Source organism: Canis lupus, chromosome 2, assembly GCF_048164855.1.
Source record: "Canis lupus baileyi chromosome 2, mCanLup2.hap1, whole genome shotgun sequence".
Taxonomy (NCBI): domain Eukaryota; kingdom Metazoa; phylum Chordata; class Mammalia; order Carnivora; family Canidae; genus Canis; species Canis lupus.
This window is the reverse complement of record NC_132839.1, coordinates 89873170-89895244: the sequence shown is the minus strand read 5'-3', so window position 1 is coordinate 89895244 and position 22075 is coordinate 89873170. Positions and strand designations below refer to the sequence as shown.

Below are 22075 nucleotides of genomic sequence, written 5' to 3'. Positions count from 1 at the left end.
CTTTGAACAGCATCCTAGTCCTTCTAGTCTGGGACCAGCTTGAGAATTGCACCTCATTGTCACTACTTCCGTACATCACCTAACGTGACAGCTCAGCTTCCTTCTCCCAAACTCTCCGAGTGTGTCCATCTCCAGGCTTTGTTGAAAATACTATCTCTCTGGAAAATCCTTTCCTTACCATTTCTGTGTGTCAAGTCTCTAAAACTCACCCAGGGAACTTCTTCGAGCAGAATTGTAGGAGAAATCTCTCCTGTTTTTGGTTTTTTATGGTACCTTTTCTTCTTACGATACATTATATTATAGCCACTTGAGCACACATCTTCACAACTTATGAGTAGGCTTCTAGGAGGCAGAAATCATGCCTCCTTTACCTTTATGTTCCCCACGTGCCTCCTTGAAGGGCACGTTACAGTTCACAGATATATGGACTAGATATGTGTTGGATAACAATAGTCACCATTAATTGGGTAATTACCATATACCAGATCCTTTATACACATTACTTTTCCCTCCTAGCCACTCTGGAAATAGGCACAATTAGATAAGATTTACAGAGAAACACTAAGCCTCAGAGAGTTTAAATAGCAGGCTCAAGGTCATGCCACTGGTGAGTGATAGGCTAAGTTTCAAACTCTGATTTGTTCAACTCAAAGCCCAATATCTCCCCCCTCCCATTACTCTAAACATCTTTAAACAAATTAAAAATCCAAACAATACAAGTGGTTGTCAGCCCAGGAATGAAGCCCAGGAATGAAGGTTATAACCAAAATGTTCCTCCCAGACTGTTCTGCAGCCTTCTAATTAATCCACCAACCCCTGTAACTTTGCAACAGGAGAAGTTTCTAAACTACTGGTTAAATAAATTCCTGGATCTTCCTTCCTGCTCTTTTACAGGATTATTATTACTTAAACACACATCTCCTCTGGTCTCTACAGAGGATTGTTGTACATTTTTCTACCCAAGGGAACTCAGTAGAGCCCCTCAACTTGCCGGGTAAATGAAAGTCAAAGATCAGGTCCTTTATGTTGGTATTCAAAATTGATGTCCTGGCAACAAAATAAAAAATAAACAAGTGGCACTACATCAAATCAAAAAGCTTCTGCACAGCAAAAGAAACCATCAACAAATTAAAAGGCAACCTACAGAATGGGAGAAAATATTTATAAGTCATATATCTGATAAAGGGTCAATAGCAAAATATATAAGAAATTCAAACAATTCAATAGAAAAAAGAATAAACAAAAACAACTTAACTAAAAATAGGCAAAGATCCTGAATAGACATTCTTCCAAAAAAGACATACAAATGGTCAGCAGGCACATGAAAAGCACTCAACATCATCATTAACTATCAGGGAAATGTAAATTGAAACTTCAATAAGGTGTTACCTCACACCTGTTAGGGTGGGTATGATCAAAAGATAAAAGTGTTGGCAAGGATGTGGAGAAAAGAGAACTTTTGTGTACCGTTGGTGGGAATCCAATTGGGAGTGCCATTATGGAAAACAGTATGAAGTTTCTTCCAAAAATTAAAAATAGAATCACCACATAATTCAGCAATTCCTCTTTTGGGTCTATATCCAAAGGAAATGAAATCCATACTTCAATACCTGCACTCTCCTGTTCATTGATTGGTTACTCACAACAGCCAAGATATGGAAACAACCTACGTGTCTGCTGATGAATGAATAAATGAATGAATAAATGAATAAATGAATAATGAAGAGAGAACCTGTCACACACACACACACAGGAATATTATATAGCCTTTAAAAAGAAGGTAATACTGGCATCCGTGACAATATGGATGAACATAGAGGACATTATGTTAAATGATATAAGCTATGCTCATAAAGAAAAATGCTGGATGATCTCACTTATATGTGGAATATAAAAAAAAAAAGTTGAATTCACAGAAGCATGAGTAGAATAGTGGTTATCAGAGGGAAGGGAGATGGGGCAAATGGGAAGAAGCTAGTCAAGAGATACAAAGTTGTAGTTTGTAGGATGAAAAAATTCTAGATACTTAATGTAGAGTCTGATGACTGTAATTAGTAATACCATATACTTAAAATTTGCTAGCAGAGATTTTCAGTGCTCTCATGAAAGGTAACTATGCAAATAGACAGATATGATAATTAGATTGACTGTAGTAATCATTCTTCTCTCTCTATATATATATAGAGAGAGAGATATCAAAATATCATATTTTACATCTTAAATACATACATACGTACAAATAAATACATACAAGTTTATTAAATTACAATATATCGATCTTCTTTTGCTGAGAACCATGTATGGGTGGGTTGTTAATAAAAACTGCCAGGGTGAGGGTCTTCCTACTGGGCCTGGATATATATAGTGTTCCCTTGGAACTGAACTGTTCTTCCTAGAGCCTGTAGGTTTCCTTTTGGATCATCATCTACCTCCTAAGCCCAGGCCTCTCCTCTTGCTGTTCCCACTATTGGAATGCATATTCCCGGATCGCTCCAGGAACCAACAACTTTATTTAGGTCTTGGCTTCGAAATCCCCACCATAGAGAAGCCCCTGTAACTGTCCTGTGTGGAGCCCCACCCCTTCCCCTAACCTTGGAGTCACCACCCTCTACTTTCCTCCAAAGCACTATCACCACTGGACACATACATTTGTTCGTGTGCTCATCTGGTATCTCCTCCTGCTAGAATGTAGCCTCCTGTCTATGGAGGCAGGGATTTGGGTCCATCTTGTTCACTGGGATACCCTTGAACTTAGAAATAGTTCCTGGCACTAAGAGGCAGTGACTAGCTGTGGAATGGATAATGTAACTGATATTCTCCCCTTCCTTAAAAAGTCACCTGCTCCCGGACTCATCTGTCCAGACCCCACTCCCTGTGATCTAGAGTGCTAGGTCTGCCTGTGGACACTTGCGAGGTTTCTGCAAACCCTCCTATCTTGACCATGCTCTTTTCTCAACACTTTATGTGAGTAGGATTTGTGGTTCCTGATGAGGTGACCAAGGAAAGCAATATAATGAAGACAGCAGAGAAGGTCTCCTAGTCCCAAATATCTAAGCACCACTGGTATGCAGGGTGTGAAATAACTGGAGAGCATCCACTCCCATCCTTTCCTTGTCAGCTGAAGGAACACCACAATCTAAATAGGTAAAGTGGCTCCGTCAGTAAGTCCTAGTTTCAAGTCTTAGCTCAAACTTAGATTGAAGCATTCACCCGATATTTTTTCTTCCTATGGAGCCTGACATTCTCTTTTAAGAGAGAAATATTGAAATGACCAATACAAAGGAGAGACCTGGGTACCGACTCCAGATCTTTGACATCATTGAAGTTAGACTCTGAACCTCAGTTTGCTGTTCTCCAAAATGGGACCAATACAGCTCCCTTGGGAGTGTTGTGAGGATTAGATACCACACCATTTGTAAGTGACAATTGGGTTACAGGAGCACATACGTTGCCAAGCACGGGGCTAAGCATGTTGGCTGTTCCATCCTCACAACCACTCGTTGGGAAGATAAAGGTTTCTTTCTCACAGACCAAGAAATGGAGGCTTGGGAAGAGTTGGTAAATCCCTCCTCATCCCAAAGCACCAGAAGCCAGTCAGGCTGGTAGTTGTACACTGACTTTCAGGTCATTCCCCATGTGAAGGACCAGGTATATAGTAAGCACCTGATAAATGCTTCCCTTCATGAACACACAAACATCACTGACCTAAGTATCCAACACTGTTATTAAGACTTTTGAAAAAATTGTTTGCCCGTTTTGAATTGATGCAATTTTAGATGCAGGTGCCTCTGCCCTGTGAGTGGATGGATGGGGGAAGGGGTGAGTATGACATAGAGGTGAGGGAGGGAAATGCTGCAATGACAATTTGCCGAAAGCTTCTACATGGCATTTTCCCAAGAAACTAATGAGGAGGGTTAGAGGCAGATCCAGGTCTCACTGCTTAAAAAGAAGGTTCAACAAAACAACTTGGGGAGTCGCTCAATCTCGACTGCCACATGAAGGTTTCCTTGGCTTGTCCCCAGAAAAATAAACACACTTAATTATGGACACTTTTACTCTTGTACTTCAGAGCATATCAATAAAGTACAGTTTGAATATTAAAAATCACCAGTTACTGGCAGGAATGAACACATTTCTGCTTTGTTTTCAGCAATATGGCTTTTGGAAGGTGTTCTCTTCCCAAATGAGAGATGAGACTGCTCCTTGATGAACTGAGGCAGAGAAGAAAGAGATTCTGCTCATTTGTGCCCTTTTGCTTGCAGGTTGGGATGGTATTAACCAGAATGAAAGGAGAGAAAGGCTTCTCCATACCCTACTCTCTGAGCCTCAATTAGCTGGCCTGGTCAAAGATGAAACTTCATGCCATTTATTTCTGATCACTTATCATTTATTCATTTGTGAGGTTTTTTGGTCCAGGCACCATACAAGGGGATGGGAGCAATCACAATCCTCTCCCCTGTCCTGGCAGAGTGCAAAAATCTATTAAAACAAAATTCAAATGACAATAGCTAATTTTTTTTAGGATAATAATTATTTGAAAGAATGGTGAGCTGAGCACTTTGTATGTATTATTTCAGAGCATCCTCACATAAACCCTATGAGGTGACAGCCATTAGTATTTCCATTGAACCAGGGGAAATTGAGGAACAGTGGGTTTCATAGATTACATCAGGAAATATCCAACCCAGGATTTGAACTCGGATCTGACCCTAGAGATAATAATCAGATAGTGTTTTGGGTAAAATTGCAAATAACCATAATCCATGGCAGCATCTCTAAGTAAATATGGAAAGCATCCACTTAGGCTTGAGTGGCAGGGGAAGGTAGGCAAATGGAATCAAGATCAACTTTATTGCATTAGGCTTACACCATATAGACATTAAGTCGTGATTTTTTTTTTTTCCACAGAAGAGTAGTCTGCATTGCATGGCCCCTGGAGAATAAGACTAAATCTTGGCAGAGAATTCATGCAGAGCCTGGAAAATACTCAAAGCCAGCCAAATCACTTGTCCCAACGCCCTCATGACAATTGTTCCCTCGTTTTTCAGGCCATCTCCCATTCTGACATGCAAAATGAGCACCAGTTGCCTGCCTCTAACTCATTTCCCTCCTTTGGCAGTTACTCGATCTCAGGGAAGCCTGGCTAAATCCCATGATTGAGTGAATAAGGAGGATATTTGAATTTCCAAAATGAACTGAACTAACACCAAGCAGCAAGGCATCAAATGAGGAATTTATTTCGGTGGTAACATGGAGAAATAATAACTCACATTCATGGAAATACCTGGGAAATGCAGAGGTTAGGAGCACACTTGGGTTCAAATTCCCATTTTGCTGCTTTAGAGCTTCATGATTTCGGGGAACTTGCTGAGCTGATTCATGCAAAGCACACAGAACAGACACCGGCGCCTTGTAAATGCTCAATAAACGGTACCTATTATTGTTATTACTTATTGAGCCCTTGCTACACCTCAAGTACTGCTCTAATTGTTTCCAGGAATTATCTCCAGAAATATACCGAACTCAATTAGCTTACTACTATTATTATTCCCAGCCACCATGTGTATAAAAATAAGTGAGGTATCTTCCATTGATTTGGGATTCTAAAGAAAACACATTTCTCACATTTGCCCATCAAGATTACCACCATCTTCACCACAAGTAATATGGGAATGATTCATTCAATTATAATGCCTTGGCTTTTAAACTACTCACCTTAAGAAAATCCATCTAGGTATCCCTAGGTATACCTGTAAATCTATATAATATATCTCTACCTTCATCTCTATCTATATCCAATAGATACAGAGAGAGACAACATTGAAATAACTTTCCTGGACACTGGTTTTTGAGACTGTCATAGTCACTCTCCCTTCTGGGACACTCTAGAGCATGAAAGATATAACGATGTCTCAATGTAGCACCAAGATCCACTCAGGTTCGACTGCATTTTCTAAGAACCCGGTCATCTCCTGAGGAAATTCACCTTCAAGGACATATTCCACCGCTCATCGGCCTCACCATCCCCAACCGACGCATCACACTGCATGTTCCATGACTAGAAAATGTCCTCAATGGTAAAGAAGCAACAGTGCACCAGGCTTCACCAGACAACCCTGACCTCAGGATGAATAGCAGAGACAAAATACTAAGTTCTTGAAGGCGGTTAAATGGAGGAAGAATAGACAGTGACTCAGAAACACTCTGAAGCTGTACTTTAGCGCATCTTTCCAGGATTGAAGACCAATGGGGGGAATTGTAAATAGTGGCGCTATTATCCAGCAATGGCAAGAGAGAACAGAGAGCTGCTGTACAAATATATTATTAGCTGGTGGTGCTCAAAATTTAGTGTACTTCAGAATTACCTAGAGATGCTCTTGAAAGTGAATCTTCAGACCTTCCCCAGAGATTCTGATTTAGAAGGTCTTCGGGAGAGCCCACGAATCTCCTTTTTAATCAAACATTCTAATGATTCTAGTGCAGAACTTCTCTGGACCACACCATGAGAAACACTGCATTAATCTGCCGAAACACGCCCCCAGTAAGGAACACAGCCTCCAGGGAGACATTTCCCCAGCTTATTAAAAACTAGCCGAGAGTCACACCTTTCACAAACTCGACACGGTTAAGAATAGATAGGAGCTCCATCAGTTTCTCAAACTTCTCTAGAAAGTTTTTTCTCCTACTAGAAGGAAGGCATTTTTTAAGTCATTTGTGAATAGATACAAGTTTCCATTCCATGTTGTCAAAGTATATTTTGATGATTCATTCTCTGCATCCATCGCAGGTTTCTTTCACCAGGGAGCTTCAGATGTAGCGTAAATGGAGCCAGGACTGTAAACCTTTCCACCCTTCTCGGTGTTGCTACACATCCTGGCTCCCTTCTTCTCGAGTCTATCCCTGGAACATCCCCTGTTTAGCTCCAAACACAATCACCTAAGTGAGGGCCAACATCGATACACAACCATCTTAACAACCCAGCAAAGTGAAATAAACAGCAATTGATGGATGCCGATGCTCAGAAGCGTGAAGCTGATTTAGATAAAGTAGATATTTTAGTTGGAGATCTAATAAAAAAAAACCAAACAGCAGCCACTTGGAGCCTTTTCCCATTATTCCGCTGGGGATAATCTTCATCTAAATCAATACTATAAAAGTAACAAAAGACACAAAGTTATCCGATGCCTAATTCATTTACTCTGAAATTATCTAAGACTCAAATAATTGAAACAGGATTATTTATGTGATCATTAAACCCAGGGCAATTTCTACAGATTTTAGCCCCGCTTAATGGAAATCTTAGCTGCGGATATATATTTAGCCAGATTTCATTCCAAATATTCCTTCCAACAAATTATTCCTCATTACAGTTGATATGTTGAACTTCCTCACAGTAACAGAGTCTAAAAATTGTTTACCCTTTTATTTTAGTGCACTAAATAAAAATATGAAAAATAATGCACAATTTCCTTGAAAATTATTCACGTTACTTTTATGTTGTAGCTTAATTACTAACAACTCCAACTTAATCACTTTAAATAACCTTGCTTTTTAACAAGAATATTTCAAATGTAATAGCAATGATATTTATCTCATGCTAGGATCAAGTTTTGCACAAGAATCAAGCATATATTTTATGTGAAACACACATATGGACTTGCCATTAGTAGGACCACACTGAAAAGAAAGACCAGCAGCAGCAGCATAATGGAAATTGCACTTATTAAATAACAGGAAGTGGCCCTAGAGAAGGAAAGATGATCTTTTACAGATAATTGAATGCATGCTATATTAAATTTATTTATAGCCATCAACAGATTAAAAAATTTTTGAAGGGTCATCAAAACAAGTCAGTCAAGCATGACCTGCTGGGTCTGAGGACAGTGCTTCTCTGAGCTGTTAGACTACATGGAGTCATTTCCTACTGCTGAATGCGCAATGATCTAGGAGTAAAGGCCCTAGAATTGGACAAAGAGAGAAACAGAACTTCAAAGCAGTTAAGACAATGAATTTATATAATTTTTCTGAATGACTTAGGACAAGACAAATTATACTTCACAGTTTCTGTGGATGAAGAGTCTGATTATGGGTGAGCTGAGCCCTCTACTCAGGCTCAAATCAAAGTGTAGGCTGAGGCTCTGGTCACATCCGAGGCTCTGTCTGGGTCTGCTCCGAGACCACTGGTTGTTCACAGAATTCATTTCCTCGTGGATGCATGAGTGAGATCCCTACTGTCTTGTGAGCTGTGGGAAAGGGACCACTCTCAGTTCCCAGAAATCGCTTCGGGTCCTTTGCTCGCTCTATGACATGTCACTGACAGTGGGAAAATCTCTCTTATGTTTCAAATCTCACTGACCTCTTTTCAAGGATTACTTGATTAGATTAGGTTCACCCAAGATAGTCTCCCTGAGGATGATAGAACTCTGTTGAGCCTCTCTTGCTCTTCTGACCCACTCTCAGTCTACACTGTTGTCAGAGTGCTTGCTAAAAGCCTATCATTCTCCCCCTTCAGTTTGTAGTGGTTTCTTGCTGACTATTCAATGTAATCCCCAAACCACAGCAAGGCGCACAAGGTCCCTCCCAACCCTCTGAGGAGCTCTCCAGCCTCATCTCCTGACAATCTGCCTTCACGTCCTGTGTTCAAATCATGCTGAAATATTACTGCAGTCAAACTGCCAGGTGGATTTCTGTAATTTCTTTCTTCCTTTCCCTTCTGGGAAGTTCATATCTATCATTTAAGAATCAGCTTAAATATTTCTACCTGAGTCGGGTCTTTCACAAAGCTCTTCCCCAACAAGGTTGACCCCCTTCTTTCTGCTTTGTACTTAACTATGGTCCTCTCAAGATTTAAGAGCTGGTTGACACAACCATCTTCTCTATGAAACTATGAGTGCTTGAGAGGATGGATCATATCTCCCACTTGATACTCAGTACTTATCCATGTGCCGGGAATATATTAGTTGAGTGGTAAAAGTTATAATAAATGAAGATGCAAAGGAGGAGAGGAAAGAAAGAAGGAAGAAACTAATGGCATGCTGTCTGCAGGGCAGGACTTAGGCTAAATGCATAGCCCTCCAGCAAAGGATCACCGTAGCTAGAATCCACCATTAACATTTTTAATTTTTCACATTAAGTATCCCAGGTGTCCTGAAAAGAACTTAAATGGTAGAACACATTAATCTCTAACACCTTGGTGTGAAAGAGTTTCGTTCATCACTTCTGTACAAGAAAAGTGAGACCACTGACAACCTGACAACTTGATGCCTGATGACACTAATGCATGAAGAAGGAGATATTTTAAGAGCCAGTTTGTTAGCTGTAGGAACCTCATCCAATGGAATAGCTAGTCAAACTGGAAAATTCAGAGCAATTCTTAAACAATCCAGAGGTTCTAAGACAATCAGTAATCCACAAAATTGTGCCTCCCCCCCACCATTTTCTATTACATTTTTACTCTATTGAATATCCAAATTTGTTTCCTTGAAATAATTATTTACTAACTACTCTATTTCCTGCTGATTGATGCAGCCTCCCAAATTATTAAAGCAACTCTATAGCGGCTGACTTTGGCAATAGGAACAACTAGCTTAGGGGTTCACATATCCCCTTTCTCTAGGAACCCACACTGCCTTACGTGGTATCCTCACAGGTAACATCAATTTGTCCTTATGTTCTGCTCTGGCCTTCACACCTCAGGGATGGCCAGCCATTCAAGAGACACTGTAAAGGTGGCTCAGTGTTCTTGTGGGATGGAAATGCTTGTCTTTAGCAAGAAGAAAGATTGGCATCTGATCTAGGTACTGAATATTTGTATTGTTTGTACAATATGTTGGATTTGATCAAACTCAATTCAGATGCCAACAGTCCCTTTTCCATAATTGTTGAACTCTAATGATTTCAGCATAAAGTTAATCAACACATTTTTATTAATAAGCATAGGAGTCATTATGATTAATTAACATAAACCATAAAAATATACTTGTTATTCAGTGACCAAAGAAAAAACACTTTTAATTATTTTTCTATGACTCTTTTTCTTTAGAGGGAAAACATACACACAAATTCATGGGAGAGATCAAATAGGCAAATATGTATTTTCATCAACGAGTTTTTTTTTAACAATTAGATAATTTCAAGAACCTGGTAAGTAAGCAAACATTCATTCTTATTACACATACAAAATGAAGGTATAGCTATAAAAAAAAATCGTAAAGTAAGAGCCAATATGTGTGACTATTTGTTGTCAGGACTCGTGTATCCAAATGAGTCTTCTACTCTTAGAAGCCTTGTTGGGAAGTTACACAGTGCTTCCGGTGATGCTGCCCTTGCTCAAATATATTGAAATTCCCCTTTGGGGAATTCCCTTAAACTTCTGGCTGCCATCAGGCAAAAACTTTCAATCCTCTGCACCAGTGAGAATAAGAATAGATGGCACTTTTAGAGCCACATCCTTATTAAGCTTTTCTGAAAATGGTGTGTGGCTCCAATGGTGGATGCCTGAGGGCCCCGGAGATGGGACGAGCATCTTGGCAGCTGCTTGAGCTTCACATGGTAGCTTCATTGTCTCACCTCACCATGCATGTCATTTGTGGCTAACCATCAACTGTGAGCTCCTGAAGTTTGTAGTTATTGGCTATGGTTCCACCTTCAGATTCTTTCCATGTACATGAAATCAGTAGAACCTAGAGTCTGCCTGAAGCCTACATATATCCTCACTGCCATTAGCATGAAAAATAACTCAAGCTTTCCCCAGCTCACAAGAAAGCCATAACCCCTTCTCCTCATATTTTGACTACTTTATATCATGTAAACAACATCGCCAAAAGGGAAGATATGGAAGAGAGAGAGACAGGCAGCTTAGCTATTTTTCACTGATTTATGCAAATGTTTACTAGGAAAGAAGGTTGACATTCATGGTTAAAATAAGCCTTTTGTGTTATCGTTGAACTTCAATTATGTACTATCCTTGCCTACATTACCTGGGATAATTAGAAGTTCACAGCATCACCATGAGTCAAAGTAATCCTAATAATGAATTTCTTGCTACTCAGGGTAGAAATGTGCCTCTACAATTCTATTCTACTTGGAAAGGAATCTTAGATGCACCTCTCACTTAAGCTCCTGACTTTGAAAGTTTGAAATGGGATTTTGAAAAGGTCATTTTTCTATGTATTTTATCAGTAATTTACTTTTATATTTTTGGGGACTTGTGCATTGTGGAACAAAGTACTTTGTTACTTTTATACCACCAAATAGTGGGAGAAAAAAAAATCACATGCTATTCCATGCGTTCTTTTCTTTCTAAAACTGTTACTTTTTGTAATGTTCCCTGATATATGTCCTTAGTAACTACAAGTTTATACATGAACTTGGGATTCATTTTGTTAAGGACCCTGGGCATACAGAAGAGCTTATTTTTCTCTTCATAAGTTTAATCCTATAACTTTACAAGGGTAGCAAAAAACCTTCACAATTTTATGTTCTTCCTGGACATCAGAAATACAAAGAGTCATTCAATCAGGAATTGTTTAGAAAGATATTTAAGCCATTAATAAGCTATGCAGAAAACTCAATATAAATCCTCCATTTTTTAAAAATGAACTCTTTAATATTATGAATTTGATAATGGCTGTGCACGCCTGGAAAGAATGAGGTGTGACTCTAAGCAGATGGCATACGAGAGCAGTTTGAAGAGAGAACTTATAAAGGTAAGTCAGAGGAAAAAATACATTAAAACACATTCAGGGAGGTACACCTTCTAATGTGGTCCTCAGGGCAAAAAGAGGGAAATGTCAAAGTCAAGGGAGCCAAGGCCTGTCTGCTCCCCAAGATCTATCAGGCACTGTTCATTCTTCACACCTTCAGATTGGCTTCAGTCACAGCTTTGATCTTGTGGCTCCATTTGCATGTTCTTGGATCAGTCATACCTAAGTCAGGACAGACTCAAGGAGCAGCAAGTCAACAGACAGATGTATGATAGAGCATGGGATGAGCCTTGTCTACAGCCCTGCTGTGATTTTAGGATCCATTTGTGACTAGTGGTTTACTGATATCTAAATCCACAGTTTAGCTCTAATACTTACCTCTCAATTACTGGGATTCCTTTTTATGTTAAGAAAGCTCCCAAATGCTGGCTACCCCCTGGATCTCCGGAGAGTGCCTTCTCCTCAATGGCCCATTCCAGTAATCCAGCTATCCACCCCATAGGAGCTCCATTACCTCTTACTACATTTGCCTAATCCTGGAACTACCTAGTAACCTGTTAAATATCAGTGCACATGTGACAATCATGTCCCATCAAGGTAAACTCTTCTGCCTACAGTGAAGTCAGACAAGCATTGCCTTCTATCTACACAGGCATACCGGATATACACAGTTCCACAACCATCAATTAAAAGTCTGTACTAGAGCTATCCACTCACTTCCATTGAAAAATAATCCTTTTGAGTGTTTTTTTTTCCTAAGAATGATTGCATCATATTAATAGATAGCAAAATCAACTTAATGAGTTAATGATCTGTGGTTTTAAAAATGGAACGGTCTAGTATAGAATTGAGTGTACTAGGTAAGAATGAAATACAATCTATTTTTATAGACTTATTTGAGAGAGAAAGTGAGAATCCTCGAAAAGACTCCCTGCTGAGCATAGAACACAACATGGCATTCAGTCCCAGGACACTGAGATCATGACCTGAGCTGAAATCAAGAGCCAGCCACTTAACCATTTGAGCCACATGGAATCCATTTTTTAAAAAGATTTTATTCGTTCATTTATGAGAGACACAGAGAGAGAGGCAGAGACACAGGCAGTGGGAGAAGCAGGCTCCATGCAGGGAGTACGACGTGGGACTCTATCCCAGGACCCTGGGATCATGACCTGAGCCAAAGGCAAATGCTCAACCACTGAGCCACCCAGGTGCCTCTAGAATCTATTTTTTAAGATAGGTTGGGCTATGTAAGTGCCTCAGATGTAGAAAGGGTCCGCTGTGTTTTATGAAATTCTTTTCCAATTATTTTCATGCGTGTTCTGGGTCATGATAAAAAACATACTTCTTACTGTAATTCATGTTCAAATATTTCTATAAATCATGTAATAGAGCACTTGGAGTGTAAGGCATTGTATCAACAAATACCTTAATGAAGTTACAACTTGTGACCTCAAGTGGATCACACATTAAGCCAGTCTTTCCTTCTAGAGACAGTGACAACACAATTTTATCTGATAAGCTTATTATTTCCAAGAAAACAGATAAGCAGAACTCTGAAGGAATGGGAATCTAGATGAGTCGTTTTTATGCCAAGATACAGAAATAACAAAGCCTGTGTCTAAATAGTACATTGGATTAGTTTTGGCTTGGAGGTACCTGGGTAGGCAGGGGCTAGCATAATCAGAGCGCTAGGAGCTTGGGAGAGTGAAATGCTGAGACCAGAGGGGGGCTCCACCTGTGTAATGACTCCACTGGTAGAGTGGTTGTCAGACTGGTGAAGAATAATGACAGCAATACCTTACATCTGGTCCACATGGTCACATTTTTTGGAGCATTTTCACACATTATATTATTTTATTGTCATGAGAAGGGCTGGAACTAGGATGAAACACATCAGGACTTTAGGTGCAAAGTTTAAAGGAGGTGCTCATTCTCTGGGGCCTGCAAATCTCATCGTGGTCCAGGCCCTTTTCATGAGAATGCGCATCATTAATTCTGTGTTAGATATTAAGAACATTAGTCACATGGAATTTAAGTGCATGTATCACAAATAGCATTGAATCTGGGTTTAAACACTTGTTCTCTCTGCCTCCTGGAAAAAAGTGCATTTTTTTAAATCTACTTCAGACAACCTCAGTAAAAATTTTTCTCCATGAATTTGCAAAGCAATAAGTTGGCAAGATAAAGAACCATACTATATTTGTTTGTTAGGAAATGTTTGTTTGGAGAAAAGGAAAGGCAAAATTTAGCCAGCAAGCTCTCAGCCTTTGAGTCCTGAGTTCAGTCTGAGGCACTTCCATTTCAGAAAGACGCAGACAAATTGGAAACAATTTAAGGAATGATAAAAAAAAAAAAAGATGATTAGAGAAAAGAAAGGTTTGATTTATGAGGCCAGATTAAAGGAGATAAATGCCTATTTGGCTGACACCAAGGGATCAGATAAGAACCTACAAATATTGGAAGGATATAAATATGGGTGATACAGAGGACTTCTAAGTATGTACAAGACAGGACCAGAAGAAATGGATGAGAGCAAAATGTGAAACTACAGCAATAAGAGGAGGTGATTTTGCAAGAAAATTCATTAAATTAAGGAGTACCACATAAAAGAAGGAGAAGGGGAGAAGAATCAAAAAGAGCAGGAGTATAAGGAAGAAGAAAAAAAGCAATGGAGAAAGAAGGGAGAGAAAGAGGGTAAAGAAAGAAGGAAGGTGAAAGAAGGAAGGAAGAAGGAAGGACAATGGATGGATGGATGAATGATGGAGGGGAGGGATGGATGATGGATAGAGGGATATATGATGGATGGAGGGAGGGATGATGGGTGGATGATGGATGGATGGATGATGGATAGAAGAAGGACAGGAAGGATGCAATGAAGGAATGGAGGAAGGAAGGAAAGAAAGACGGAAGGATGGAAGGGATAAAGGAATGATAGTAAGGAATTTCAAATCCCCCCACCCCTTGTATAATTTCTCTATAAAATATACCAGCAAGACTGATACTGGTTTTTGGATAGATTTTTTTTTAAATATGGAAGTCATGGATCACTATAATAATTTTAATAGGTAAATGCTTATTGGTGAGTTGCTACAAATAGAATCTATAGCACATAAGGAATGCTTCTGTAAAACAGCTCTGTTTGGTGTGGGTGACAGAAGTTACCAAAAAAAGAAGAAAAAAAAAAAAAAGAAAGGAAGGAAGAAAGGGGGAACTCTGTCTTATTCCACCACAGCTAATAACAGGAAATTAAAAAAATAGATTCCTTGCAGGTCTCAGGCAGAATGAACATCTCCCCAGAAACCGGAGCCAGACCAGGAGATGGCATCAACACCCTAGCTCAGGGGAAAAGGCTGCCACTAAATCAAGAGCAGACAGTAATGGGGCGTTGAAGTAGCTGTGCAAAGCCATTACTGCTATTAAATTCAGGGCCTGGGCATAGGGAAGTTGGCAACCTTTGGCTCTCCTGCTACACATAACAGTTACTGTAATTGAAATTGAATTATAACACCACCTTGGCACATGCCCTTCTTTAAAAATCCAACACATAATAATGCTATTAAAATAAAGACATCTGGAAACAACCCATAGCCCAATTGTCTCTTTGTAGCTGGCACCTGCCTTCTTATGGAGCCCTTCTTGGTGTTTTCCTCTGCTCTAGGGTGTGGAAAGTTGGGGGCTCCCCCTACATGAATCACTAGGTTAACATGCACTGAGTGTCAACTGGATGCCAAACATTGTGCCAGCCCTATCCCCTTTATAACCTTCCATGAGATTGAGATTCATATCCTCTATTTCAGATAAAAAATCTGAGGTCAAAGAAGTTAAGTAATTTGCCCTAAATCACTTAGATAGAGAAAAAGAGAAAAAGAGAAAAAGCCAGGAATAAATACAATTCCGGTCTGCTCATATCCAAGTGTTTGCACTCTACCTAACATTCAGTGAGTTGCCCAATGCATAACACATAGGGAGCGCTCAGTTAATATGTGCTAAATTGAATTAGAGGGAATTGACAGTATAATTGAGATCTGGCAAGAATCTCGAACCACGTTGGCCATGAATTGGTGAAGTGCTGCCAGATTTGCACCAACTATTGAATTATGTATGAGTCAACTATGGCCGCATCTATGAAGTGGCATTTCGTAAGAACAAAGTACCTTTTGCCTTCTTTGGTACTTCTCTTACCACAAAACATACTAGATCTCCTCAACGTCATTTAAACAGGAAATAGGCCCTAACATCTGGATTATTTCAATAGATGCTGAACTCTTGTAAAACAACCTACAGAATTCACTTCACGTCCTGTAAAATATTATGCTGACTGAGAAATAAGACTGACAAGCAGCATCTAGTATTTGATTATGTAAATATAAAAATACTGCTCATGTGCTCCTAAGAGAATACTTAGAAATAGGAGACCCAGTCTCTATACTTCCAGAGCTTATAATTCCACTGGGAGACAACATATAAAAGCATAGGAAGGTAAATAAAATTTAAATAGCCATTTGAGATTTTTCTTTCCAATAGATTTCACTCAACTAATATTTATAGGATGCTGCTTATACACCAGGACTTATATAAGGCACTGGCAATAAAAAAAAAAAAAAAAAAAATTTGCGATCATCTCTCAAGAACCCCACAGACTACTGGGGAAGAAAATTTGCTAACATACAGTTCCAAAATAGCATGATTCGTGCTTTAGAGAAGGCATATGATTCTAAGGCATGCAGAAGAGGAAAGTTTGATGCAGGTGACAATGGGCCTGATGATTTTATCAAGGAAGACTTCGCAAGGAAGTGAGGCCCAAGCCCAGTTTTGAGCAATGAATCGGAGTTTCCCAGACCAAGAAGAAAGAGCACTGCAAGAGGAAAGAACTTTATATACCAGTTGGTGCAAGAGTAAGGACAACAGAAGAATGTGGCAGATTGTGGTAAGAAAGTCTTATTATAAACTTACTAATATTTGATGAGGAGGATGGCATAAATGTTACCTAAACTTTTTCAATTTCAGGTTTTTTTTTTTTCAGGTCCAGTTTCAGTGTCAATAATTACTGTGATGAGTTTGAGACCATCTCAAACAGAATTTGAACATCCCAACCAAACATATTATAGGATTTCCTTCTTCACTGTAGGAGAACTTATTAAAAGCAATATATTCAGACTATGTAAGCTAAAGCATACCTTTCTGTTTAGGTTAACATATCTAATATATGAGAGCCATTATTAAGATTTTATAAACTATCTCTTAGGTAATTTGAGCGCTTAGTAGTGTTCAACAGTCTACCCACTTTTGGGTACGCTAACTAAAAAAAAAAAAAAAAAAAAAAAAAAAAACTAACTGCAACTGCCACAGAGGCACCATGGGACGTTTGATTAACATAAAACTAAGAAGTAAGAATCATTCCTTTTAAATGTACAGTTACATAAGTGTATAAGTTGATCAGCCTGGATATGTCACAGAAATTTCGGAGTCTGAGATCTCTGGAATACTGCTGTGAAGTATTCTTTTGAAACACTGCCTGTAAGAAACACAATGGAATCAAAGTTATAAGAACTATAGACAATGACGTTTGTGGCTACAGAGTTCTGATCATAAAAATTCCGGGAATTAAACAGTTGCACTATCCACTTTCACAGCAAAAACTAAACAAGAATACTGAGCGATGGTCTTCATTTTGCCAATTTATAAGGTTAAGGAGAGCTGTAAATACTGATTCTCAAGTGGAGACAAGGAATAGTTTCATATTTAACCCTGAATGAATTTAACTGGCGCCTCATAGAACATTCCACAGGAATGGCTATCAACCAAAATGTAACATCCTTAAATAATAACCAGCTCTATAGCTTCCTCTTCCAACATGATCGATGTTGTCATTGAGCTTGGTCACTCCTACTTCCAGTGAATGATTATCTTTTGAAAGTGAATTTTAGCAGAATCCTCCCCATCCATCCTCAGCAGTGTCTTTACCTCTCCCTATATCTTTCGGTGCTTTTCTGAAAAGAACCTCCGTTCCTTTTTTCTGAGCTGTGACTTGCCCACCACTTCTGGTGGAGCCCAGTTGCTAGACACCAAGGGGCTAGTTCAGAAAAGTAGGACCTGTCCTGTCAAAGTCAAACCTGAATCAGGCACCATAATTAAATTGGATTAACTTTTGATCTGTTCCAAGTCCCATCCACCTGTTGATTTCTCTGTTTCCCTGTTCTAATATTCTGTCCAGGTTCCTCCCTAAAACTGTATCCTGCTTTTCCTTGGTGGACAGAGTCTCTCATTTTGACTCCTTCTCACATACTCTGGCTGTAGTCTTAACTGTTTCTTGTCCCATTGGCTAAAACCAATATTCAGGTATGGTTTTCCCTTCCAGAACCCAACACGTCACAGCTTGGATTTCACAGGTTATGCTCAGTGCCACCTTAAAGCAATTTCCTTTAATGTTCATTTACCACAAGATGCTTTAAAAAAAAAAAATTATGTCCCTTCCTTCCTTTCCCTCTCTCCCCATCCCTGTTGGGGGAGAGAGGGAAACACACAAATAGGCTCTCTCTCCAAACACACAAATACGCTCTCTTGCCACATTATCAAATACCTATGCATACTGCCATTGGGAATTTTATATGCTATTATAGAGAGTTTGCATTTCATAATAATACATAAAGTCCATACATAAGGAATCTTCCTATTTCTTTTTCCCAGAAATTGGAGCCCAATATAGAGTGAGCAAGATCTGAGGGCTCATTTACTCCTTTATTCATCCAACAGATATTTACTGAATGCCGGATAGATCTTAAGCCTTCTACTAAGTGCTACAATCAATATTCGATTTAATCATGTAACATCTCCGTTTCACCTTTTCTACCTTGCACGGATCTCCTTCATGGAATACTTGTTTTCCTAGAAATCTCTCTTCATCCTTCCTGATTCAACTTAAATATTAGGTTTTCCATAAAATGTTTTCTAACCTTTAGAAGTGTATTAGTCCCTTCTCTTTAATACCATCCCAGAAAATGGCATTTACCACATTTCATCGTAATTACTTGCTCACGTCTGTCTCCTCCCAGCTAGAGTCACTCTAAGAGATGTGCCTTCTGCCTCCCCAGTACTTTTAACAATGCACGACACATAGTAGGTCCTCAATCAATGGTAAATACGATAATAAGAGGATATGCACATGTAGGATTTAGTATGATGGCAACATCCTGCAGTTCAGTGTTGCTATCCATAAGCAAACCCAAACCCAGTGACCCGGGACCTCTCAACATTTCACAAGCCATATAGTGATAGTTCAGGCCAGTTTGTTTAAAGAAAAATGGAATCCTAAATGATGCATTTGATTGCCCATCTCCTAAAATGTAACATATTATAAAATCCATTGGGGATTCATCTGAAGCCCTCCTGTGCTACCAGACATCGTAGACACCATAAGTTAATTAATATAGCAGACTCTAAGGAGCTGGATCAAAGGATTCTGACTGTTTATTGTTAGCAGCACAGAAATTCCCCAGTATTTATTGATAGTCTTTCAACTCTAGCAGTTTTATGATAATGAGTCTTGTTTCGCATCTCCAGTTCAGAATTCCCTGCACTCCAAATTTCTTTTCCATCTCAGTACAAGCCACCTCCACTGGAATGTCTCAGAGACATCTCAAATATGACATGTTCAAAAGAGAACCCTCAATTTTACCCTTAATCCTGCCCATCACTACCATGGCTCCATCCGATATCTCATATCAGAAACCCAGGCACAGTAACCTTGACGTGGCTTTGACTCCACCTTTCCTCTCTCCACTCTCATCCAACCCTTAATAAGCCCTGCTAAGTCTTCACCCAAAATAAATCAAACTCTTCTCTCTGCCTCCTGTAATGCAGGCATTAGGAATGATTCCTATTACTCCCTGTCTTTGGTATTGAACTACTTCCTATCGGTCCTCCTATTTTCTTCTCTTGTTCCTTCCAATCTGAAGGGATTTGAAACATATATCGGACCATCTCACTACTTAAAAGCATTCAGTGGCTTTTCATTGTATTTAGAATAAAATCCCAAATCCATTTATGGCTTATCAAGTATTGATAAAACCTCATTCCTAGTTCCAACAATGTTCCAGCCTCAGTGATCTTTGACCTCCTGCAACATGAGTTCTTTACCGAGCTTTTGCACATGATTCTTCTTCATGAAATGCTTTTCCCCCTGACTCTTTCCATTGCTTGTTCCTTCCCAGCATTTTGTTCTCTGCTCAAATAATATTTCAGATAATACCTCCTCAGAGAGAACCTCTCTGACCATGCTAATTAAATAGCTATTCCCTCAACCTCACAGAAACACATAATTCTTCAATTTTTTCTTATCTGATTTGATTGTTTCTTACCTCTTAACACAATAATATCTCTCTTTATTTGGGTTTTATTTACCTTCCTCCATGCAATATAAACTTTTTAAGGCAAAGACTCTGACTCCCTTGCATGTCATTCTATTTCCAGGAACCAGTATGGAGGAAAACACTTAAAGTATTATGTGTTAAATAACAGATACAATAAAATAACTAAAAATAAATAAACTCAGTGGGCCCTAACTGAGCTTCCACTCTCTGCACAGAGGTATATCCATGCCTTCCTGCACCATTGATGTTCACAATAGCAAGGTACATAGTCTTATTCCTATTTAACTAACACGGAAAGTTTCTCAAAGTGTTACTATCATTTTTAGATGTTAACCTAAATTCCTGAATCTAACTCCAGCACTTTGCTTTCTATATCAAAACCATTGTTTAATTTCAAAAAAACATTGCTTTATTGCTTTAATTAAAAAGAAGTTTCTACCCCTTGCTGATATTTTATCATAAAATTCTGTTCTATCAAATAAATTCTTTTTAAAAAAATCAAGGAAACAAACATAATGACAGACATTGTCATTCTCTCTTTGAAAACAACAAAAAATAAACAGAACTAAACAAAAACCTCATCAATAGTAATCTCTATATACACCTGCCACAGCAAATTAAAGATGTGTTAAAGAGAGATCCTTCCAGTGATAAGACTAATGGCTGGTGGCCAAGTGGCAAAGGCAATCACTTGCTTATTCTTTAATAATTCAGTCCAAAAACCTTGGAGCTTTTTTAAACTACTACTTTTATTATATTGCTTTAGAAATAAACTGCAGGAAATAAAAAAGGCATAGTCCTAAATGTACTAAAACCGTGACAGAAAGAGTTCGTGATCCAACTGCCCACTGTTTGGTGCGAAGCCAGTTCAGGAAGGCAGCCACATAAACTCACATTTCTTTCCTCCAACAAACACTCATCGATCACCTGGTAGGCAAGCAGTGGCATTATGGTTGAGTCTGGGCTCTGGGAATCAAGAGTTCAAGTCTCCTCAGCTTTGTACAAGCTATATGACATTGACAAACGACGTGGTTTCCTCATCATTAAAATAGGGTTGACATAATGACTGTCTCGTAAGGTTGTGTTGAGGAATAAAAGACAAAATGGGTAAAGTGCACAGAAAGATCTCAAAAAATGTTGGTTTTTGTCACAGAATCCTGTGCCCTGAAGGGCAAAAGTTTAAGCTATCCTGCATCTTGAAAACATAGGTTTCAGGGGAGGGTGAAAGGGTAGCTAGTGGAGTGAATGGAGTTAAGTAACCTTTGGTCTTTTAAGGATAAACTCTACCCCTTCCATGTTTTTTTAAATAAACAGTTTTACTGAGGTATAATTTGCATGATATAATTTACATGTACCTTGAATGACTTTTAGCAAATTTACAGAGTTGCACAACCACTGCCAAAATCCGACATTAGAACATTTGCATCACCGCCAAAAGATCCCGCATGCCCATTTGTCGTCATTACCCTTCACACTCCTGGCCCTAGGCAACCACTCGTCTACTTTCTGTCTCTGAAGATTTGACTGTTCTGGATTTTTCATATAAATTGACTTACCCAATATGTTGCCTTTTGTGTCTGGCTTTTTCATGTTCTGGAGGTTCAACCCTGTGGTAGCATCAGTACATAGTTTATTTTTAGTGTTAAGTAGTATTCAGTGCTCTCAATATACTACATTTTGGGGGCACCTGGGTGGCTCAGTGTTTGAGCGTCTGCCTTGGGCTCAGGTCCTGATCTTGGGGTCCTGGGACCAAGTTCCGCATCGGGCTCCCTGCAGGGAGCCTGCTTTTCCTTCTGCCTATGTTTCTGCCCCTTTCTCTGTGTCTCTCATGAGTAAATAAAATCTTTAAAAAAAATACTATATTTTGTTGCTCTATTCCCCAGTTGACTGGCATTTGAGGTGTTTGCGGTTTTTGACTTTCACATAATGCTGCTATAAACATTTGCATACAAGTCTTTTTCTAGACACGTGTTTTTCGTTTCTTTTGAGTAGATTCCC

The 22075-nt window shown here is 39.1% G+C and overlaps 1 protein-coding gene across 3 annotated transcripts in view; it reads right to left on the bottom strand.

Moving 5' to 3' along the window:
- KCNIP4 (potassium voltage-gated channel interacting protein 4) overlaps positions 1-22075 on the bottom strand; it is a 1119488-nt gene that overhangs the window by 523199 nt on the left and 574214 nt on the right. The window lies entirely within an intron of this gene.